The sequence below is a fragment of the Poecilia reticulata genome, chromosome 6 (genome assembly GCF_904066995.2).
Source record: "Poecilia reticulata chromosome 6, P_reticulata-male-v2, whole genome shotgun sequence".
Classification (NCBI taxonomy): Eukaryota; Metazoa; Chordata; class Actinopteri; order Cyprinodontiformes; family Poeciliidae; genus Poecilia; species Poecilia reticulata.
Window position 1 is genome coordinate 21,892,252 of NC_088835.1, and position 25,353 is coordinate 21,917,604.

At 37.7% G+C, this 25,353-nt stretch overlaps 1 long non-coding RNA gene across 3 annotated transcripts in view; it reads left to right on the plus strand.

Annotated features, from left to right (window-relative positions):
• The first annotated feature begins 424 nt into the window (after positions 1-424).
• LOC103466647 (uncharacterized) overlaps positions 425-25,353 on the plus strand; it is a 114,462-nt gene continuing 89,533 nt past the window's right edge. For all 3 annotated transcript variants that reach the window (XR_014087911.1, XR_533971.3, XR_533968.2), the window contains exons 1-3: positions 425-641; positions 931-1,011; positions 22,332-22,407. This is a non-coding gene — a long non-coding RNA (uncharacterized LOC103466647). The remainder of the gene's footprint in view (positions 642-930; positions 1,012-22,331; positions 22,408-25,353) is intronic.

A 25,353-nucleotide genomic window follows, 5' to 3' on the forward strand; every position in this document is an offset into this window, starting at 1 on the left:
GTGAACTTGTTTGTTGGTGGACTCCAAAGGCCACTAAATCGGGCTAACTGGTTTCAGGCTTTCCTGATGCAGGGACAAGCTTGAATTGACTGAAATAATTTATATTTTTCTATCTATCTATCTATCTATCTATCTATCTATCTATCTATCTATCTATCTATCTATCTATCTATCTATCTATCTATCTATCTATCTATCTATCTATCTATCTATCTATCTATCTATCTATCTATCTATCTATCTATCTATCTATCTATCTATCTATCTATCTATCTATCTATCTATCTATCTATCTATCTATCTATCTATCTATCTATCTATCTATCTATCTATCTATCTATCTATCTATCTATCTATCTATCTATCTATCTATCTAAACTTGTAAAAGTGTTTGAAAAAGTAATTGAAGTCTAGAGAGGGGTTCCATCGTTTGACAAAAAGAACATGCCAAAGTGTCCACTGAGTGGCGCTGTAGCCCATCACTTCCTCCGGAGAGTTAGCCAGCCAGGCAGTCTCTCCTCGCTGCCTGCAGGTTCAGTCTTCTCCCTCTCCGGGTGACTCCGGCTCTCCCTTACTCCGTGTTGGGTTACAGTGACAAGGCCCCTGTCTGAACCAAGACTTTCAGAAAGATAATATTACAGGTAGGTGTGAGCCACGCACCGTGTCACTATCGATGGACGAATTAAGCACTGAAAAACAAGACCGTGACCCAGAAATTTCCTCCTTAATCGGGTCACTGTGCTCGTTTTCATCACCGAGCTATAATGGCGGCCTCTTACTTACCGTCTTTACTATGAAAGTCCCCTTTACCTCAACCTGTAGCTTTTGAAGCAGGGAGCGTTTGTCAACCTGAACTCCTGGTATTGTTACTTTTACCAATGTTATTATATTTTTAGAGACTTCATGTGTGCTTTTTATTTTCTTGCGCAGGTGCAAATCAGTTTCCTCCTACAAGAACTGATATTAGCAGAGATATCCCAGAATGAACTGAGTTGACCTAAATTAGATCATGTGAGTATGCTGGATATTAGGGCACAATGTGTATAATTAAGAAAACTTAGGACACGTGAACACGAGGAAAAAAAAACGACAAAAAAACATACCACTCTGATTGTTCTCACTCTGATTTTATAATATAGATAACAGGTTTCAACAGATTGATAAAACCATCTTGCAAATATAACTATAGGAGATGGATGGATGATATTCCCAATTAACCTTACAAGTTTGGACATATGAAATTGTGTTAAATGTTCTAAATTCTTATATTCTGTATGTATAAAGCTAATTATGGCTGCAAAATATATAGCTAATTTTATCAAATCTGTACTGCAAAGAACTGCATAAACTGCAATAAATACTAACCTATTTTGTGAGTACCATGCATTCAGACTCCTCTATCACAGTGATAAATTTGATTATACTTGTTTAATTCAGCAGAAACTGTTTTAGGAGGGTATTGAGTTTTTTCTGGTAAAGTCATTAAGAAACTACAAGTAAGCTATTTCATGCCAAAACAACATGTGGCCAGATGCAAGATTTTTTTTTAAATGAAAGCATGTTTCATGGATGAAAGCAATGTTTTTTTTTTCTATTACTGGACAGCTTAGAGCTATTTAGGGTCTATGTTTGGAATGACCCCAAAGCTCAAAGAGATTCACATTGCTTTGTATTCTTTCATTGCAAGTCCTATCATCATTGCAACCTTAACAAACGTCCTGTAATGCTTGTTTTTCACAATATTGTGCGGTCGTATTTACAGTGCTCTCTCATCTTCTCTAGCAGTACAGTACATAATTCTTTAGTCTGTCTTTACTCCTTTACATCTTTATGTCTCACAGTCAGATAAATCAGGTGACTTGTTCTCCAGAAAATGAAAACTGCCGTAGTGCACTTAAAAACTGAAAAGCTGGAGTAATGTCTCTCCACCTACATCGAAACCTGTTGAAAAACCTATTTGATCAAAAATAACTAAATGTTTCTCCTTTTCATTTTATATACATATTGGTACTTAATTCAACCGAAAGCTAATCTTTTTGAATATGTCTTGAATATGTCTTTATGAATATATATTTTTACCTTTACAATATAGGACATGCTGCTCCAATGTAAATGACATTCTGCTTACGTCCTGTTATAACACGAAGAATAGAAATACATGTTGACTGAGCATGTGTTCATCTACCAAATCAATTGAAGTTCATAATACAGATTGTTAAAAGCAATTAACAAATTACTGGCGGATTTTAAAAAGCACCTTCTGATCTCTAAGTTAAATCCAACACACATTTATTGGTAAAAAAAACTTGACGATAAGCTATGATGATTACAAATATAAAAGCTTTATGCTATCAATATGGAATTGATAGCATAAAATTGCAACCCACTATCACAAATCAATGGCATGTCTTTACTATTTTTTTCTATGAAGAAAGAAAAACCCGAAATAAAGACGAAATTGGTCAGGTATTGAAATGTAAAATTTAAAATTTAGATCTAATCTTCACGTAGAAGAGAATGCACAGATGTGTGGGGGAAACTGTCTAAAATAGGCCAAAAAGAGAGTTTTTCTTTCTACTAGAGGGTTTTGTTCTTGGTTTCATCGAGGAAGCCCAATGCAAAGTGGGCCTACAGCCAACTGGGATGAATTCTTGGGTGGAACCTAAACAGATGGGAAATAGTATAAAGGTGAACGGGAGGTCACCGTGAGCCTTGCCGATAGTGCTGTGGGCACTGCTCATAGCAGTGTTTTAAAAGTTCACTTAAGAAAACAGATTGTGTGGTCAGAGTAAACTCTTAAGACCATATTGGACCATTTTTTAAGGCTTCTTTTGTCTGTATAGCCACAGGCGGAAGCAGCAGACACCAAATGGTGAAATAAAAATTGTTCATCATGTTTGTCTGGAAAGCAGCAGAATGGGGGAGCTGATTTGCAGCGGGTTGTTTGTTTTTTTCCCGTGTTTTTTATTCTAACCCAGATTTTCATATTTAGCAGGCTTCAATCAGGCCTGCCCTCCCGCACACAATTGACACAGAAGGTTAAAGCACAGTGAGTGCACAAGATCATCCGGCTGTAAATTAATGTCAGCTCAATGATAAACTTCATCATCCATGCTTGTAGTTATTTGTAGCTGGAGTAGCACGAACCAGAAGTGCATTTGTCTGTTAGTAAACACTTCATAGTCTGTGTTGTGACTGTGGAGGTAGAGGCGCTCCTCTCTGTCCAGTAGCAGTCATTTTTTTGCCCCTCACCTTCTCGCTGCTGTAAAAACACTCGCTGTTGCTTGGGTAGATTAACAGAGAGAGCCCCCTAATGGAGTAATTACACTGAGCCAAACATCTATTTTTCACCTGTGCTCTGCCATTATTCTCTGTCCCCCTATCCACTCCATTGGAAGTCACTTACTCTCCTTACAATGAGTTATCATTGACTGCCATTTAGGCGTTCTGGAGCAATTTGTCTTACTGAGGCCACGCACCGGCCTCATTGCAAAGAACAATCATTCTCCCTCCAATATATAAAACATTCATGGGGAAAAAGGAAGAGAAAATGTCCTGTGAACAGATAGTAGAGAGTGGCTAATAGATACTATAAAGGTGACAGACAAGGAAAATAATGTAGGCGATTACTGGAGCAGGAACAAGCGTGTGCCACCAGCACAAAAGCTTCAGGGACTAGGCTACTGGAAAAAAAAATCCTCCACAAGACAAATGTGCTAAATGGGTAGTGTGTCAGCTACTGGTGGTGGTAATTGTTCGCTTTACAAACAAACCATAAATCCCAATCTAAATCACAATTCTAAGCCTAATTTTCCATCATGATGTTTAACATCTTCACATTTTATGTCATTTTTATCCACTTTAGATCAATTTCCTACCTAATGTGATACAAAATGTATTGAAAAATTCAGTGATTTTTATGTTTGGTTTTATTTTGATTGTACATTTAATACTATATATCTTCAGTTTATGACTTAGATTTATAATTGAGATGATGTGGAAAACCACAACACAGCACACAATGGTATAATACTTTGGTTAGCATGTCCTCCATACTTATTGGTCCATACTTTCTTCATTTAGGTGTATTTACTTCAGAAACACGCAGCTTCTTGGGGCTGAGCTTCTGAGATTTAGGCATCAGTGCTGCGTTCAGCTCACTGTACATCCTGCTCAGTTTCGCCAGCAAGGGTTAATGGTGTTCCTAACTGAGTGTTTTGTTAGATTAGTCTCCCACTGCTTAACACAATGACAAATAACCATTATTCTTTTTCTTGCACTGATAATCAGGACAACTTGAACATTTCTTACCAGCCGAAGTGAAACCATTAATCCTCGGTGATACTGCAGATAAGTGGTGACTTTGGAGTAATGGCCCTGTCACCTTCAGAAAAAAGGGAGAGAAAAATCTCAACAATTAAAACAAGATGCCCATTATATTTTGTGCATCCCGACCCTTTGTGTCATCGGCATGCATCTGCAAGTGGTAATAGACAAAGTAATTGAATGGGGTTCCTTTCATTATGTGTATTACAAAAAAAATATGTTCTGCACTCAAATGATCACTTTAATGCTGACAGTTTGACACATCTTTGTCAGCAAAAAAAAATAAACGTGCCAAGTTACTTTTTTTGGCTCACATGTGTCTTGTTTAACATCAGCAAAATGTAGACAGAAGCAATTAGGATATTCCTATGCTGTGATAGCTTCGATTTAAAGTACTCCACTTTCACTGGATTTATAGAAATTGAAAAAGGTGAATAAAATACCTTAAAGCTGAACATTGTTTAAACACCGTCTGCACCTTTTCAGCATTTATTCTTTCTAAGAATAAATGTCCTCTACAGGTAGGTGTACCTGTTGAGGGCTTTGTATGTGCCATCAGCTTGATGAACTTGTAGAACATATTCCAAATCAATATAAAGCATTCTAGTAGATTCTTAAAAAGCAGATGACGTCACATCTGCGATTAATTATGAATAACTTGGAATAAAATTCAGCTATCCTTGTTGGATTCACCTTAATTTTCCATTTTGCACAGTGGTTGTAAAGGATCAGAAAGATCTCAATGTAGAAAAGCATCGACATTCTTTATATTCTATTGTACAGTGAAAAGTGATCAAAAATTGGAGAACGATGTGGATTTTTAACAACTGTAAATTTCTTTAAAATTATATAAGATGCAAAACAGAAACTGATCAGACAGGTATCCAAAAGACAAACGTCAACACTGGATCATGCTCTGGGGTTAATTTTCTTTGAATGACCAGTTTTTGCTGTTTTTAGTCAAGATGGATAGAATAGCTAGCAGCTCAAAAAACAGTTTGCCTCCAAACTTTTAGATGTTTGCTGAAAAGCTACAAATGCAAATGGGTTTCATTTTTAGTGCAATAGCTTTTCCAACCCATTCAACAGCAACAAAAATAACTTACCGTATTTTCCGCATTATAAGGCGCACCTTCAATGAATGACCTATTTTAAAACTTTTTTCATATGTAAGTATTATAAGGCGCATAGAATAGACGCTAGAATAGACGCTAGAGGCTGGAGTTACGTTATGCATCCACTAGATGGAGCTGCACTAAAGTGAATGTCAACAAAACCGTCAGACTCCGGTCAGTGAGGAGAGCCTACTGCGACTGGGCTGGGGCGTGGCTGGACGATGGTCACCCTTCTCAGTTTGTACACAGTATGTTCGTGGAGAACGTGGTGCTAAATGACCTGCAGACGACCTGATTCTAGACAGTCGGTAGGTAGATAGGTCAGTCAAATTTTATTAATAGATTACAAACCAGCGTTCTGACAACTATCCCAGCATGCACCATGCGCTGCTTCTTCTACGGGCAAAAATGAAGTCGGCGGCTGCTTACCGTAGTTGCTAGACCTGTTGTGGCTCAATATTGGTCCATATATAAGGCGCACCAGATTATAAGGCGCACTGTTGGCTTTTGAGGAAATTGAAGGTTTTTAGGTGCGCCTTATAGTGCGGAAAATACGGTAATTTGAGCAAAATTTCCAGTTTTGCAATGGCCTAGTCCAACGCTAACTTTACCCAGCGGTATGACTAAATGACTGGAGGTGTACCCGTAGAGGGCTTTGTATGTATCATCAGTCTGATGAACTCGTAGAACATTTGCCAAATCAATATAACGCATTCTAGTAGAGTCCTACCAGAAAAACTTAATGTTTAAATGAAATCAAAACATTCTTAAGCAAAGCATCAGTTTAGACGTTTGTTGACTTCTGCAACCTCCTTATTGAACCCCTTTTTTGGGTTTTATCTATATTCTCTTGCTGATTGATTTTTCTTTAATTGCATAGGATAAGTATCACATTGACAAGTTTTTAAATTATGACATCCATTTTTACATGACAAAAACCATTTAAAAAACATTTTAATAGGGTTTCATACACCCTTATTAGCCTCTGTACCAACTAATTTATCTTCATGGAGTAGTGACTTCCTGAAGGCGGAGTTTCAAAAAAGAGCAGGAGCTTTTAAAGAGACAAATTCCTTATTTCAAGGCGTTAAGTTACAAAGTCAAATTGCTTTCAAGTCATGTTTGATATGACATTTATAACAACTGGAATTAACGTGGTTACCTGATTGTGCCTGGAAAATTCATAGTACTGCCTCTTTAATGCACTCTTCTATGGTCTGATTTTAGCATGTCATTGATGCGCACGTGTCTTTGACCCTTAACCTCCACCTCATCCTGCAGCTGTGTGCACTTTCACACCTGCAAGTACTTTACACCTTTTGCGTTAGGAATTCCCAAAAAGTTCCACTCTGAGACAAGGTTTCAAAAAATGCTGGTGTCAGAGACTCCAATCACGGGTGTCGTATAAATGTGCGACTGGATCGCAAGAAAAATGTTATGTGTTCATTGAAAACCAGGTCAGAGGAAACAGGGCTTCAGATCACTCCGCCACCTTCTCTGGCATCTCATTAGAAAAACTTTAAGAAAAGAGGAACAGAATGAGAACATTTATCAATATAGGTTGATCCTGTATCCCACCCTCTCCTAGTGTAATGTCTCAATTTTTATTGTTTGAATTATAGCTTAGGATGATCTTTTTTATCATGCAAAACTCAATATTTTCTAGAATGTAAGTTTATACAGTTAGTTGTTAACTATATTCAGATTTGCATTCCAGTATCTTTGGCCGACTTGGCCATTGGCATCAGTATGTGTCCCAAATTCGTGTCATTTAGATCAAAACGTTTGTGTTAATCTACAACTGTAGCTGCACTGTTTGGAAGGCCATCAAAGTAAACATGAGTTTAGCTTAGAAAAGACATTAACACTAAGTGCTGAAATTTATGAAAACCGCAGTTGCAAAGATTGGTTCTGTAATGGCGCTGTGGGACGCTGCAACAAGCCGCAAACTGCTAATTTGTTTTACATCACTCTTAACCTATACAAAGAAAGGATAGCTAGGATTAATTTATTTATACAAAATGATAGAATTGCTTGTTAAAACTGTTCTACATTTTGAAAAGCCATTTACTGTAAAGTGTGGTAGGATAATTGTCTGAGCTTCAGTGGGCATGACACATTGGTCCACACCTTACAGCTTTTGAATACTTTTAAAGTGTATTGAAAATGCAGTATAATCAAGATCTAACCACAACAACAATAGAGATGTCTTCAGAGGTCCTTTAGGGTGAATAAATTCTCTGTGTAATCATCAGTCATCTCCAATCAGTTGTTTTCAAAGTGAAGCGCAGCAGTATGACACTTAAACTCATACATTTTATATATTGATTTATTTAATTGATTCTAGTTAACCCTTGTATGTCGAAATGGGGTCCAACCAACCTCACACACGTAAAAACTATCATTTTCCATAGACCTCTACGTTTGTCTCAGCCCTCGCACGCACAAGGGTTAAGGTCCTGTTACTATGGTCAATAGAGTGATTTCAGTTATCTTCCAATGAACTTGTTTTTGTTTAACAAAACCTAACACAAACATATATTTACCCATGTGTGTGTGCACATGTGTACACAACTACAGTTTATATGAAACACAAACACTTAGGTAATGGCAGGGTTTTTCTCTGTGTTCAGTGTATTCTTTATCACCCCCCACATTCCTTTAACTCCCTGAGAAAATGTCTGCTTCTATCAAAAGAATCTTAAAAAATAATCTCTGTAAATATGACCACTTGTTATTGTAAATGTGACAGAAAAGTTGAACCAGTCCAACCAAGCCACATTTTCTGCATCTACTGTATGTTTAGGTTAGGGTGGACTGGACATGTAATCATAAAAAAGTTTAATTTACAGTTTGTTTTTTGCTAAAAAAAAAAACAACAAAAAACAAAAAAAAAAACTGTTAAATCAACACCAGGATTCCTGGGCATAATGTGTTTGGGGGGTTGACAAAACAATAATAATATTAAAAAAGGCCCACAAGTCTTTACGCTTATTGATGTGTTATCAAACTTACTGTTTATTTTCCCATGGTAACCTATTAATTCTTTGGGAGCAGCACAGTCTTGGGCACTTGATACTTAGTATTTCTATGCCTGTAGCTCTGTAGCTTGATCAAAGCGGTCCAGGGGTCTGGGTTTCAAATCCTCCAAAGCCCATTTTGGCTACTCTTTGTTTAGCCCATTGGCATTCTGACCCCATGCTTCTAAGACTTTGAACTCAAAGCTCAGAAAAGCCGTATTGCTTCTTTAAACACATTATCTGTGGGCTTGGTTTTAAGAATATCACTAATCATCTTAAGGTTTTAGTGCAGTGTGGCAATATAGTCAAAGCTTTGGGCCCCATTTACTCGTTTGAGCACTGTAAAGAATTTGTGAAAAATAAACTATGTTTTAATGCCAGCAGATGGATTGTAAGTTTATGCATTTGTGAATAATATATTCCCTGACATATGCTATTGTGTAATGATGATTAGTGATGAGAAATACATGTGAAGTACTACCTAAGAGGGTACAACTACTAGAAAGTGTAGGCATACGGACATAATAATGTACACATTGGGATTTTATAGAACTATCAGTTCTGTTACCTTCAGTTGGGATTTTATAGTACAATCAAGAATATGTTACCTTCTTCAGTTGTTATAAAAATGCTTTATATATCAAGCACGACTTAAAAAAATGACTTTGCAATTTATTGCCTTAAAATTATGCCACTGTCTCTTTAAGAAGCTTTTGCTCTTTCTGATTTTCAGCATTTGATCACAACAATGTTTCTCCATTAAACAACAGTCTTAGCAGTGATTCACTTAGAAGTAGTTTGTGCTACTTCTCAGTAGCCTCACTTATCACCAACTGGTTCTTTGTAGCCTTTTTAAAATGCATTAAATAATACATGTATCTGACAATATTGCACAATTTTACTTTGTAATCAAATTGCTCTTGCTGTACACATAACTTGATTGAAACTCGATCAGTTTTCAAAGGCACTCAAAAATAAAACTTGTATGAATGGGACAGGTGTGAAGTAGTGGAAAATTGTATGAATTCATTTTTTTCAAATATTATATTTAATAAGCTTCAAATAAATTTATTATCTTCTCAACAGTAGACAATACAGTTGAACAATAGAACAAAAACTTACCATGCTTTTAAAATTTTGTATTTGCATATTTTTTTTTTATTGTTTTAATTAATTAAGTATATTTCACTATTGGTCTTTGAATTTAACGACTCAAAATTATGCGAATAAAAACTAAAAATAATTTCGGTTTAATAAAAACTTTACATTCCGTATCTTTTTCTTAGCACGACATAACATTTTTATGGTATTTTGCACTTCTTTTTGTTAATTGCTGTAGAGCCTGCTTTCCCAATCGGCTCCTTAAGGACCTGTATAGTTGTGAAATATTGGCTGATATTCAACCACCCAGTCTTCATTACACTTCATTGCACTGATATTTCCTACAAAAGCTTGCTTTTGTAGGAAACAAAAAAACACTTTGCATTTAAAGCAAAGAGTGATTTTCAAATTAGAAGCTGTAATTAAGAATAGAGTTTCAAGTACAATTTAAATCATCCTTGTTGAGAGCTACAAAAGAGCTGGATATCCAGCTCTGCTTAATACATTGACATAACGAGTTTGGATGTTTCCCTGCAAATATTACAGTGTTAAAAACTATTTCTTTTTAATCAAAACTCATACAATATGACTGCTGCCATTAATAGAAATGTCAAATGTTTATTAGGCAAACTGTTGAGTTCTCTTGCAGAGTTTCAAATAGGTTTCCAAGCAGATTTGCAGTGTGAGACTGCAAAGTAAGATCGCTTTAAATGATCAAGTAGTTTTTAAGTGACAATCGCCTGGGGCAGTGTTGTGAAATGTCAGAAAGGCAGATTTTACACACAGAATATCCAACACTTTAAGGAAATTCATTAGACATATCAAGGTTGTGTGTATGTTTTTTTTTATTTCATTATTTGAGGCCAGAAGTCATATTGTTGTAATAATAAGCTTATTCTACTTATGGTAGACAGTGGGAATGTTGAATATGTGGCCAAAACACTGAATTAGAATCTTTGATTTGTCACATTATACTAAACCACAAAGTCTCTAACAATAGATACCCTTTGATGAAACCTCTGAAAGCAGGTAGACGTAGCATGCTTTTATAGGTTTAATTTAAAATGGATCCATATACAGTGTAGGCTAATGAAAAGTACACCTCAATGCAGGCAAGTGTGTTTCTTCCCTTCTGGTCCACTCACACACCCTCAGTCGCTTTTGTCCCTTTGATGAAGATTTCGCACCTTGAATTATAGTGACTTTATCTGGAAATATTTTAGCTGCATTTTTCTTCTCTAAATGGAGATGAAGATAAAGAAGGAGAAGGTAAAACCACGTCCTGTTGTGTGAATCCTAGAGAAGGCCTTGAACCCTGCCATTCATCCCTTTCACTTCATCAGCTGAGCCTAATTGCAAGAGAGGACAGGATACCCAGGGCCCAATTGTTCTTTATCCTCTTTGGAGCCTCTGAGGCATGAAAAGCAAAAGGCCTGCTTTTGATCTTTTTTTTTGTTAGTTTTTTTTTTTCTGTTATCCTCTACCACCCTTTCCCTTAGAATGAGACACTCCTTTCACACTGTGCCCTCTTCTTCATCCACGCAAAATAATTATCAAGCTCTGGCTCATCAAATAATGGTGGATATTGGAGGTCGTGATGGGGAGGGCCAGAGGTCCGCTGGGTGGCCCGAGGACGGGGCGAAGCTTCCATCTAATCTTAGAGGCAGGCTCCTTAGCCTTGGCTACCTTTATATACCTTGACCTCGGTTTTCGTTTGTCTGTCCTAATGAGACCCTCTCATGCAGCCGAGGCAATAGAGGTCTTGCATTGGCAGGGTTGGGAGGCCAAAGTACAATGAGACGCAGGGCTGTTGTGAGACAAGGGCACATCTGTGCTATCTTATTAAGCCTTGGAAAGGAGCTCATGCGTTTCAACGGTCCATAGGCGCTGAGAACAGATTTGTTGACACCTACTTGTCCTTTGTGGTCAACACCTTTCTCTGAGAAGCCAGGCACACCCAAGTTCTTACCGGACATCATTCTTGTTGGAGCATTTAGTTTGGAAAGTGTTTAACTTGCTTTGGGTGACCAAAATGAAAACAGCTTGAAAGAATAAAAAAAAAAAAGAATTTGGTGTTCCAGTTTGTTTTAGTAAAAGCTTCCACATTTGATTTTCTTGTGCTTATGGTTACTTTTTTCTTTCTTTTCTTGCACTTATAGATTTTCCATTACCTATGTGCAGGAATTTGTACAAATACGAAAACTAAAATACAAGCTGAAACCCCTGCTGGCAAGAAGTACACTGCAAGAAAACAATAAATCGGAAAAAAGCAAACCTTACTACGTATCAAAAAACAAAACAAAAGGGACAGCAGGAAATGCTATAAGTAGAGCAAAATGACAAACAAAAACACAAGTAGGCAAACAAAAACCTTTAAGCAATCATGTTAAGCACGCCCAACATCTGAGTGCTGTGTGAGAACAAAGCAGGGCCCCTGTCAGCGCATCGATCCACTCCTGAAGGCATACATCCACAGCTCTCTGATTGCTCCCTACCTCTTGCGCCTTTTCTCCCCCACGCCTCTAACTCTCTGCTTTGGCTCCTCTCTGAGAGTGTGTGTATTGATCTGGCCTACTTCGCTGGAGTTAACTCACTGATAAAATCTGACCAAAGGCTTCCAGTGGCCTGAAAGAGTTTGGAGAGTTGGTGAGAGAAGGATGATTAGAAAACAGAAACCCATAAACATTTATATTAAAACTAGTTTTTTTTATAACAATATTTGATCTAAGATATACAGTATTTCACTGAATGGTCAGATTTTGCTTTTTACTTTTATTAAAGTATCTCTATAGACTACTGATTTAAATTTAGGCAATCTCAGTTCAGTATATTTTTGATTTGATAATACAGCAACTTTATATTTCAATATAGAGTAGGAAAGAACTAAAAACACTGGTCTTACCCTTACAAATTGCAATATGCTCTTTGGGATATTTTCTTTAACTCATGCAAACTGCTGTACCCAGATTACAAATGTATTTTATTCATTGAATTTCTGTTTGTGTTTATTTGTGACATGATCATTAAGTACTTGACTCTATGTGCATGCTTGCCCAATTGCAAAATTCATATTAGCTGTTTGTCTTACTCTCACTACATCATGTTTAGCAATATATAAAGGGCTTCCTTTTTGCAGTATCAGCACTTAAAAGAAATTGGCAAAAGCAACTTTTTTCTGTTATCCACAGTTTTTCTTCCTTTATATTTAGACTGCTGTTTAATTTAACCTCATTTCGAAAGGATAAGCTGTGACATCATTAATACACAATACACTATGTTGGTAGGTTTAACAAAATTAACACAATAGCACAAATTAATTGGTTTCACATTTTCTTCCAAGGAAGAAACACTGATATTACATCATATAAGTTGAATGTAAAGCAAATGTTCACTGAGTAGCTCAACAAAAATTAAATGCTGGCATTTTGGTACACAGCTTTTTAAAACGTTTTTCTTTTATTTTCTGTTTTGCAACCCAAGTTTGTCATTTTCAGTTTCTATTTCACACAGATATTTTGTTGACAGGAGCTTTACTGTGAATATATTATGCAGAATTGTGTTTGAGATGCTGTAAGAAGCCACACAAATCATTTGTTAATTTGTCACCGCAATCGAGAAACTTTTAAGTAATTCACTGTAATGCAGCACATTATTCTCTGTCAATGCTGCCAGCTCAATTTATAGACTACAAAATTATTGATATCACACTAGCAGGATGTTTTTTGTAAAAGCCATATTTCTTTATTGACTTGACCCCTGCTGATTAGAATATCAGCAGGGGGTACCAACAGCTCCGTCTGTGTTTTTATTCAGTCATAAATCCTCTGTGATGAAATGGATCAAAATACAGGATGAGCAAATATCACACTTTCGGAAAGAAATACAGAATTTATCGTGTGTGCACTTCATTTAAGATCTGAAAAACTGTTTATCATGTTCCTCGAGAAAGCTTATAAATGATCTGAAGAATCCTGCGACTCATGTTTGTGTGTCAGTACGTGTAATTGCGTCTCCAGAGTGTGATTACATTGTATGTCGGTTTGTGTATATTTTTGCAAGTGTGTTGTGCTGTCATGTTTGTAGCATTCCATGTGGGAGGGTCTGTTGATAAGTAAGCCATCTGTAGTGTTCCGCCGAACGACATGTTGTAAAGCGTGATTCGAGAGTGTGGAGAGACTTGACTTGACAAATCTTGGCACATAATGAGACAGAAGGGAGTAAAGGCAGAAGTCTGTCCAGAGATAAACAATTAGATTTGTCCCTGAGGTAAAGGCCATGCAATGCAAGGACTCTCAGACTAACAAAATCAATATGGCTTCCAGTAAGAACACTCAGGGGGTAGAGTGATGAAGAGGTTATCATTCATTTCTCAGATTAGAACACACATGCACAAAGAAGACCAGTCTCACATTTAAAAATCAATAAGAAGACCAGAATGAGAGCTGCTTGTCAGTGATGTATATATTCAGAAGTATGTGTCTGCTGCTCAGCTCTGTTAGATTGGATCGGCGTACCGAGATGTGATAACATGGACCATCAGGGATGCTGAACTGAGCTAGTCAAGCCAGGTTTCATCAGCAGCCAATTGTGCGTGGAGCTTAAAGGAGACAGCATTTGGGAATGATATTTTCACACCCGCAGATAAAAAGCATAACGGAGCATGAGCCATAGATGGAGTGGGCAGTCCCTGCGCGTTGCATCCCCTCTTAGGCCCTGCCCAGACTTGTAGGACTAATCTAACATCCCACTACTGTTCCCAACAGGCCTCACAAGGGCAGCACTGCCAGGGCAAGGAGGGCTGGTCCAGCCGCTGTTGTGCCTGCGCCGACAAAAAAGAAAAGAAAAAAAAAAACAACAAAAAAACAGACTGAATGGTCTTGGGGCTGTGAGTGGGGGCAATCGCGACTTGTGCAACTGCTGTTAAGCAGGGACATCTCCTCGGAGACGCCAAGTCGCTGACCATGAAGGTGTGAGGCTGAGGCGCGGCCAGCCTGTCGCCTCATCTCCATGGAGACAGAGTCAAGGCACCCCAGTGGGCTTGTCTCTGCTGTGGCCTGGAGCAGCAGGATCACTCGGGGATGCGGCCTGGCCATCACCTGGGATTCAGGGGAGCAGGAGGCACAGCTCCGATGACCTTAAACAACCTGCCAGTCTGTCATCGCGGTCTGGGGAATAACATGAAGAAAAAAAGGAAAACAGCTAGGGATTTGTGTCGAGACACTGTTCAGTCGACCATTGTAGTATTGGAGGAGTCTCTTTGTTCTTTTGGGAAGTAAAAGACATAGTTTGACAGCATGACCTGACCTGATGCTCAAATGCTCTTTTTCCATTTTCATTTGTTTATCCCAATATAGTAGCAATAGAATTTTAGGCCTATTAGAACTAGATTAAATATTTTTTATAGTTTTTCTAAATATTTCAATTTAAGCAAAATGTGCTTCAATATTTAGAACGCTTACAGCTCATATTCAAGACTAACAATTTACTGAAATGTACTACTATTTTATTTTTTTATTGTATAATGCACTGTCACTGTCTTCCACAATAAGAGCAGGAAGCCAGCTAGTGCCCCACCTCGCATAGCTTACATGAATGGCAGGAAATGATGCTGTCCCCTTTTGTCTCTGGAGTAAACACTTAAATGATGGCGGAGGCAGACACGAGCAGTACAGCAGAAAAAAAAGTGCAGAGGCGGATGCTAATGTTGTTACAGCTGAGAAAAACGCCATGGCAGAGGGTAGCATAATTGACAGAAATAACTTCTGTGTGTTTTATCTCTATTCTGTAATAATTTTCACCAGCCAATGCTCCCTCATAAAGCTATTTTAAGGCTAACGGATATTAGAGCTACATCTGTGGCTAGGAAACTGAAAGAAAACAGATGGATGCTGCTTCCGTCTACTATTTTTGCTTTTAGGTTAAACTGCACTGTAATGTTTGTTCATTACGATAGACGCAAATCTGCCAAAGATGTGAAAATTGACCTGCTGTCAATATGAAGTTGGTTGATTCATTTATTTTATTCCTTCCAACTGAAGCTGTAGTCACTGATAGAATACAAATTTTTGTGTCTACCTTTCCATGTTTAATGTAATTTATTTATTTTGCCTTTATTGAATATAGCTTGTCATTGCTGTTTCTCAAGCAATCATCACCTAAAACAAGTCATTGTACAAGTTGATATAATTATTGTTGTATGAAATGAGATATGCTACTAGTATCCCTTAATATGCATATGCAAAGCATGATATGAAAATTAAAATATATGTTTTTACATCCACAAACATACAATTCAAATTATGTCACATGTAGTGTAAAGAAATTGACTAATGTGTAGAGTAATACAGCACAGCCCCTCCTCTACATGTTGCTGCACCCTGCCTCACAGCTGACTGAAAGAAGACATCCAGACTTTTCCATCACTTAAAAGAGACCAATTTGGCTGTTTGGAAATGTTTCCACTCTAGATGAGCAGTGCAAATAATTCATGCCTCTTTCATATTTAGAAATAATATTATTTCCATTCAACTGAGAAGTTTGTTTCTGATAAGAAATAATACAACAATCATTAAAAATGTAGGAGCGTTAGTTTATATTTCTATTTTACTAACATGTTGGTTTCATTTTGCCACTGGTATTCTAAAGGATTATCTCTGCTTTAAGTCTTTGAGGCCGAAAAGCCTCCCAGCTATCTCTACAGATTCTCTATCATCTTTAATGTAGAACGCCAAAATGTTAACTTAATGTCGACCTCCAGTCAGAAATAATTAACTTATACACCAGGTTATATAAACTTATTTTATTTGTGTTAGTCAGTGAAGTGTCAGGGAGGAAAAAAGTTGTAATATTCTATGAATAAATTTACCTGGAAACAGTCTATATTTTTCTATACATTGAACTCAAAGCAAAAATATATTTCTAATGTTTAAGTGTTGATCAGTGTGCCACATTATTTTAGAGCAAATTTGACTAATTGCTTTATTTCTGTTGTAAAAAAACATGTTTTTTTATATTTTATGCATAGAAACAGCAAAAGCTAATGGGCAAGAAGGTAATGGATTAAAATCCCAGGCTGGCGTCTTTCTGAATGGAGTTTGCTCTTGTGCTCTTGTGGTTCATACATGGGTTTTCTCTGAAGACTCTGGCTTCACAATATTATTATCAATATCATTTATAGATTACTTCATATATAGATGTAACTGGCCATATTACGCAATATTTTTAGTGCAAAAAAGTCAAAATTACGTATTGTCTTATTAAGGAAGGCCATCATCAGGAGAAGGAAGACACATTGAAACATTGTAAAAGGACCCCACACTGTCTAGATGACAAGAAAAATAAATCAAGACCATTGGAATAATTTCTGTACCCTTTCATCAACTATCATTTGTAATATAGTGAGAAATTACTGCCAAATGGGATCTCAAATCTTCATCACTCGTGTGTAAAGCAGAACGACGAACACCATTCCCCCAGAGACACTCATGTTGCATTATCTGTCAAACCAGTACAGGAGATTGTGTGGAAAAATCTGTGCTTTCTTCCTTTCAGCCAAAAAAGAGAAAGAGGGTTTTGAATAGAGTGGCGATTCTTTATGCAGAGCTGAGACGCGACACCTTCCAGACGGTGAGAGATGGCGAGCCCTAATAATACAGAGCCGTACAATGGTTCTGACAGGCGAGCAATAAAGCAATCAGGGTCCCAGGCATTCCAAATCTTTTTACCGCCCACCCACTAACAGTCTCGGAGATGGGCGGCTGACCTGTGAGCTGTCAATCATGGGGGGGATACCTGCTGGAGCCTGATCAGGGAGAGCTGAGGGCACTGCTCCATCAGATCTGTTTTCACACTCCAGACACTAACATTGCAAGCATAACCACAGACACAAAAAAGCCCCACCGCCTCGCTCTTAATTAGGAGATGTGTGCATGTGTTGTTTTGGAAGGGGGTTGGACTGGTTTGGTTGAAATTGGTATGGGAGTGTCTTAGATATAAGAAGATAGTAAGTGGAATCCCAGTGAGACACAAAATAACCTTTTCCCTTGATTTAAAAATCAGGCATTGATCTGCCATGCTGTTCTGAACGAGCAAGAGCTCTTTCAGAATTGCTTCTCGGTGTGTGTGGATATGCAGCGTTTGAGATGGGGTGTGGGTGGAGTGATTGTGAGGGGGGGTTGAGTTGAGACTTGTTCATTAGCTGTCTGTAAGCCCATCCCAGCAAATAGATCATCATAATTCTGTGGTTAGTTAATGGCTTTCTGGTGTTTCCTCTAGAGTCTTCCTGTCTGAGGGATGGCTGTTGAAACTCCTTCACTGTTTTCTCCTCTGTCTTCCAAGTGTCTTGTGTTGTGATTCTGAACTCAGACAATTGGCTTCAACCAGTGGCCAAGTCTGCGAGCAGTCTATCCACATGGATTCACATTAGATACGTATAAGCAATATCACAAAAATAAATGCTGATTTGACATTCTCTCTCTGGAACTGTGCTTGTTATGCACAGTTAGAGGATACCCAGGAAGTGTTCTTATTCTTCCATCTTCTTGACATTTTTTTAATGCATTTTTAAATGTGACATTTAGGTCAATAAAGAGGTAGTGCTGATATTAATAATAAAAAAAACTTAACCGAAAGGGTTAAATGAAACATTTAGAGGTGATGCAAATTTCTAGTGAAAAATTAACCAAAGATGAGAAAACTGGCCTTTGATCAGAGGTTTTGGATTTTCCCTGAGACTGGTTACTAATCCTTAACCTAGAAATATCTGCCTTTGCTTTAATAAGTTACTTTTTTCATAAGATGCTTCAGTGTAGAGTTGTTACTGAACACTTGAGATTAGATATCTCAGTGTCAAACATCACAGGAAGCACATAAGTTGTAAAAACCCAAAAGAAACTGTTTTGCCTACAAACAAATTCCCTGTCCTATATGAAAAAGTAATATACCTGAGTTAATTGTTCGTGTCCACATCACATAATGTTTTAGAAAGCTAAATTGAATTTCAGTAGGAACACCCAGATCTGATCAAAGTCAAATGTGTAGAATCAATAATAAAAATAAAGAGAACATTTCTGACAACTTGAAAAGATCTGTAACATTAACAACACATCATGCTCTATTCTAAAGAAGAAATTCAAGAACAGATAAAAAAAAAATCTGAGATCTGCTTTGTGCACAGAATAGAGTGGTCTCCTCTGCTATATTGCAGGCTGCTGCACAACAAGCCTGCTGTTAGTCAGACTCAACGGCTACAAGCGCTTCGGAGGTGAGAGGGGCTCATGGCAGCTACACTGGTTGTTTTAACTGCAGTACAATCTTTGCGTTTTTTGTTGTTGCCGAAATCTCCAATAAACCAGAACACATTGTACATTCGAAAAAAAAAATTGCTTGGGGGTCTGAAAAGTTACTAAATACAGCAACAATGTTGCAAGGCAACAGCTCTCACAAGCTGAGTCGGTCTCTTGGTTATGCTCGCTCTGCAAAGTGCTGCGTGTGCGTTGTTTTGAGATGCTGACTGTACCACCTCATAAAGGTAGCTACTAAGTATCTGATCCCAGATTGAAATGTAACCCTCGATTTTGATAGAGTCTGAAACCTTGTGATCGGATCAGGACATCCCTAGTTAAGATAACTAATTAGGCACTTCTGGAGTGGGAACAGCATAAAAATGTATCTAATACAATATTATTTCATCCAATGTGCTGAAATTTACTAAATATACCATCCCGCTGAAGGCTTTAATACAACAGTGCAGTGTTGTAATTTGCACTGAGACTCGTATATCTGTTTACTTAACCCTCTATCGCTTCTTTTCTCTTTCAGTCATGCAGTACTTTGTGTTGGCATATCAACTAAAGTCCTGACGAAAAGCATTGAAGTGTGAGGCTGTAAAAGGAGGAAATGTGAAAAGCTTGAAGAGATAAGCCTCCTCTATATTGCGTCTTTGTGAAAGAAGAATCTTTCGCAAGAAAGAAAAAATATTTTTGTGTTTTGGCTTTTGGAGCCATGTTGTAGATCAGATCTCCTCAAGCAAAAAAAAAAGAAAATACCAGTTAACTGAAGCAAAACAATTTCATTCATTTATTTACTGTATTAAATATTCAAATTTTATAAGTTTAAGTTTTAAAATTATGTGCAGAATCCAGTCCAATAAACATTTGTTTATTTATAAAAAAAATCTAAAATATGGTGGTCAGTTTCTAACAAAAAGCAATCTTTGTCTGCATTTCTACTGTATTAAGGTCAGAGTTTGGCTGTATCTGTTTGTAGATAAAAATGACTGGTGTGCTTGCAGCTTTTGCTACATGACCCACTTTGTATTGAGATGCAGCAGCTATGCGAACAGATGTTTGATACTTTTTTTGCAGTCTGCAGGTGGAAGTCAGTGTTAGTGTATGGATAACAAGCCTTTCTTTTTACACTTTTATAAATAGGTTTTGACATGTGTATTGGCTACATGATTTTTATTGTGCTATACTGAATAGTGCTTTACTTCCTGTATTATATATCACAGTTACATTGGGTTTCAGCTATGTTTTGCTTGGCTGCTTGTAGTAAATGAAACATGTGATATTTTAACTCTAATGGTGTTAAAGCTTAGTGAAGGAAAATTAAAGGCAACATTGTAATTTATGTTGATTGGTATTCCAACCATATTAACAAACAATAATAATGCAGTTGTCTCTTCCTAATCTGTCTAGTGGGATGCTTTGAAGAGCCTCCCTAAATTTGAGAAACTGGATGACGTCTGATGGTTGATGTCCAAGTCTATGATCCAAAGAAACTTTTTCTTATTACTTCCAGTTATGTAACGTCACTTCACTCTGCAGCTGGAAGAGCAGTCCATATCAGTTTTATATGCTAGTGAGAAGCAGAGTTTACGGGTTCATTAACCATCTGACATCACAAAGTCCAGCTAAGATGGATGCTTTTTTCCCCAGAAATTCTGTCTACTGACGGGAATGTCTGTAGCTTTCACATTGAATATGATTCTGGATGACGTAAGTCATATTTCTGCATTCAGAGCTTTTACCAACCTCAAATTATTGTGGTGGGGTTTCTCCCAGTGTATATGCATCGCTGCATAAACACAATGATTACTTCTATGTAGTTAAGTAGTTCTGCACATGTAATGGTTTTGTAATGGCTGAGTTGGCATATTGCTGTTCACATTAATTTTGTCATACACTTGGAAACAGTGGATCTAGTTATACTTTCTTCATCAACTACTTCTTCAAAGTAGAAGTTCACCAATATTGTTTTTTTGTTTTTTTTTCCTCAGGCTGATGCCTAAAAATTAGGGTAGTTCAGCTTTTGTAAAACTTAAAATGAGAGCATTTTGTCTTTATCTTTGGATTTGAAATATTTGTGCACTAGTAGATTAATATTAGCTGACTAAAGCCTCTAGATGCTGTTCTTCTGACTACTAATACAGTCGCACAGAGAAACTTCTCCCTCGTAGACCACTGATTCCTGCTGCTGTGTCTCATGTTTGTACTTTTTTTACAATCTGTGGAACCACAGTAACGCTACATAGCAACCTTTTAGCCTACTTCATGTTGCCGACAGGTTTTGTTTAAGCCATTTCTTCATTCTGGTGGTAGGGGTGGGTCTGGATAGCGAAATTTAAGTTAGCATTCCAGAAATGTTTCTAATCACATTTAAGTTATGATTTACCAAATATTGTGATTATTTATTGTTCTTTCTTTTTGACAGAAAAAACCCTTGTTAACTTACACAACCCGTTTTTGAAGAAATCATCATTCTATATTGTCTTGGGTTATCTAAAAGTACTAATAAAATTTTTTAATTATTTGAAAAAAAAAACCCATTGAAGTCTGAATTGTGGCAAACAATTTTCTCTGCAATAATGTTTTTTTGCAGTTTTCTTTTTCAGTTGTAGCACATCCAACTCTTGGCCTCTTTACAGTAGTGTGATGGTTCTTTGGAGTCTCCACAAGAGACTGAGAGGGGAGTAGATCATGCAGTAATGACACTGGCTTCCTCCTCAGTGTGGTCCGTGTGGAAGTTTTGTTCATTTTCTCATTTTTCAATTTTGGCATCAACACATGGGAAAACAAACAAACTAAAAGCGTGCCCCGACAACGTTTCCCCTTTTATTGGCAGCTGATACATGAACAAGAGGTTGTCTTGGCTGAAAAAAGGGACCGCTGAGGCGTTTCGGGACCTCCAGACCTTTGTGACCAATGGCATGTCATCCCTCACTTTGTCATGTTTAAGTAAAACCAATCCCCATTCAAAGCAGCATCCATCAGTGTTAGTTGAGAACAATGACAGATTGCCTTTTTGCTGCACTCAAAGCATCTGGATCCTTTCTCTACTCCCCTTCTTTCATTTATGCTAAACAGCTTGAATAACAGCTGGGCAATGGGAGTTTACAAGTTGATCAATTGTTTGTTAGGGAGCCACAACATTCCCTATATCCAACCATCTGCAAGTTAATGTTCACTTACCATGCTAATTTTCCCACAGGCAGGATCATATCTATTTATTACATATAAAGAGATCTGTGCACATTGTGGGTTATGAAATACTTGAGACAAAAATATTTAAGTTTGGTAAATGTATATTTTCCTGCAGGACAGAACTCATTTAAAATTTCCATCCACGCTTTCTCTCCAATTCGCTGTCGGTGAAGTCACACACAGTTTTACTTGTAGTCGATTTAAGTAACCGCTGCCTATTCTGGAAACTGTTTTCCTGTCAAAGTGAAGTTCTTTTTGTTTGTTCTCTGTATTTGTGCCTTTGGCAGGGTCTTGGTCTTTTGTTCCTCCCTGCTACTCTTGCGGCTCCACAAGATGACCCAAAACATCACAGGTCTCAGGAAGGTCAGTGACAGGCATTTCCTATCATGTGGTGGTCAGCTTTTTCACAAAACTTTCTTTTTCATATTGTTTACAACAGGAAAGCTGAGAAAAAGTAATCTAAGAATTATTTAGAGATTGACCAGTATGACATTTTATGGCCGTTTTCTGAACTCTTAAACTATTAAAGTCGATATTATCCAATATTTACACTGTGTTTTGATTTACCTTCAGATAATACAACTTCACAGACACTACAAGGAACTTTTTGACTTACTTTATTTTTAAACAACATCAAACAAAATGGTTAACTAACTGCTCCCACCTCAGGAATCACTTTCTCACCAATTATGGGTGGTATTAGCATTATCTGTGGTGCGGCACATCCACTCATTTAAAATAAAAAATGAATAATTTTTGGTGTCTGATTTGCCAAATACCACCCAGAGCCAGTCAGGTTTAAAATTGGCTGAATCTCGTCACAAAACTTCAGTGAATTAAATTTTTTACCTGTTTTAACATGTAAGATTTGAGCCTTTTATTACTGCAATAAACTATAAGCTCATGTTCCACGTTTTAAATAGACGTATGAAATATTTCACAAAGTGGAAGTTGGAAGGGGTCATCTGGAAATATACTGGTACGAAACAAGGCATCGACTTATCAAGAGGTCAGTTGAGCTGGAGACTTCCACGACTTGTGACTTTCTTATGTTGCTTTTTTCAGCATAAGAAAAAAAGCAAGTACTTTATTTGTAGAAAAAAAAAATCTCATTGAGAACAAAACAAAAAATATTTTTTAGTGCACATAAATGCACAAAATAAAAGCAAGCGCCTTTGTAAAATAAAAGCATCTCATATATGTAATTTAATTCCTTTGGCCGTGCTGTCTTGGCAGCCTTGAGCCAGTGCTCAGATAGGGCGCCATTTACAATTGTGCTGTGAGCACTGGTATTCACCTTTCCTCAGCTCAGAAACCACACACTACTTTATTTATAATCCAAGCAACCTTAATGCGTAACTCTTGCTCCGTATTCTTACTCACATCACACAGTGAGGTCACTTGCCTCTGCACCTCCACCGCTGCTCTGGTATTCCAACATGGCTCTAGGACAGCAGCCCGGCACAGCTCGGCTGCTCAAATCACAAAGAGGCCCAGATCAGAGCCGTCCTGGATACGAGCCAGGATCCTACCCTCGCAAACCTATGCAGCTGGGGGCAGCCTATAATAAGTGGGAGACAATGAGAGCTAGCACACCTCCCACGCTTTGCATGTGGATGTTGGATCCAAATTTAAATTAAATGGTTTTATAAGGTTCTCCATAGAGCATGCTAATTATGAAACAATGTGAAACCTTCGAGGAAGGTTTAGCGGACATACAGAGCGTGCGAAGGTTAAATTTTGAAATTCAGATTTAAGAGAATAGGGTTTTTTTTTATTTATTCTGGTGTTCTTTTAAAATTTAATTATTGTAATACTAATGAAGGGATAAAATATATATTTATATTTTAGTCTTTGGCCTTATTTCTTTCTATTTTAGCTTACCAAGCGTGGGGTACTCTGAAAACTGGATACCTAGATTTATATTTTTCTGCAACAGTCTTTTTGTCATTTTGTTAGGTTTCACATAGGGGAACTAGAGATATTAAAGGCATTTTGCTTTAATGAATAATAATGAACAATTCACTGTGATGTAGATGGTGGTGGTGCTTTAATGGTCCCTTGTAGCCTCTTAAGCCTCTGGTGATAAATCTTACACGGGCTCCCTCGTATAACTAAAACCCAAACCTCATTCAACTTCACATCCATCAGTGTTTGGCTGAAAGCGATGACAAAGCACTTTCAATTACACCAGTAACTGACTCTGGAAACAGTTCATAGCAGGGTCCAGCCTCGAAGACTACGGGGGGAAAAAGGAAAAAAAAAAAAACACAAGGGTGGGGAGAGGGGAAGAATAGCTGGTAGGGCATTTGTTTGACTTGCTCCCAAATAATAAAAAGGGTGGTGTGACTCAGGGGGGACACAAGGGATGCCGCCAGCATCGTGGAGCCAAGGACAATTCACCTATTTTGCGTCCTGTCACCCCTGTAGTCTGATTTATGGTCGGGACATCCTTCCTGCGACCCGCTCGCCTATCTGCTCAGCTCTGTAAGGATGCTCTGGTGATTAAAGGCTGAAGCATCAAAGCGTCCTCAGTCAGGGCCCTTGTCTAGTACCACAGGGCCTTGCATTGCTGAATGGGGGGAGTGTGGCTGTCGGGAGGGAGAGCACTGCAGCAGCAGAGGAGAGCCATCCTTAACCCCGAACACCAGAGGAGAGGAGAGCTTTTTCGAGAATCCATCAACTGCGAACGCTTCGTTCCAGATTGTTGCTGTTTTCTTTTTTCTTTTTTTTCCCTATCCCTCCCCAGCCCTCATCCCACACACACATTTCAGTTTGTAATTACATTATGTAGAGTGTGTGTTCTCTAAAACTTAACATGGCACTGTTTAATTGGAGTGATTTTACTCATAATTGCATGATCCTCTCTGCCACTTTTGCCTCCCACTTTGGTTTTAATAAGCGGGCTAATTTCAAAATCCATCTTCAAAATTAATCAGTAAGGCATGCTCAATATCATAGGTTTAAAACTGAAATAATTTAAAAAATGTAAGTTTGCTCCCAATAAGGGGGAACTGCAATCATCAGCACAAAAAAAACAATATTGACAGCAGCAGCAAATGAGTGATGATGATTTTTTTTCTTCCTCATTCTCTTTTTAAAATGCCTTCATTACTTCAATAAAAACAAGGCTGGATCCTCTTGAGTGCCTGATCTTTGAAAGCACCTCTGACTCCAACCCCCCTGATGAAAGGCCTGCACTAACATCAGGAGTCCAGAGCCTTTACTCTCTAACTTCAGGCAATTATGACACAGAGGAGATCTTTGCCTTCTGCACTCCAAAAGTAGAAGAAAAAAGGCATTTCTCTA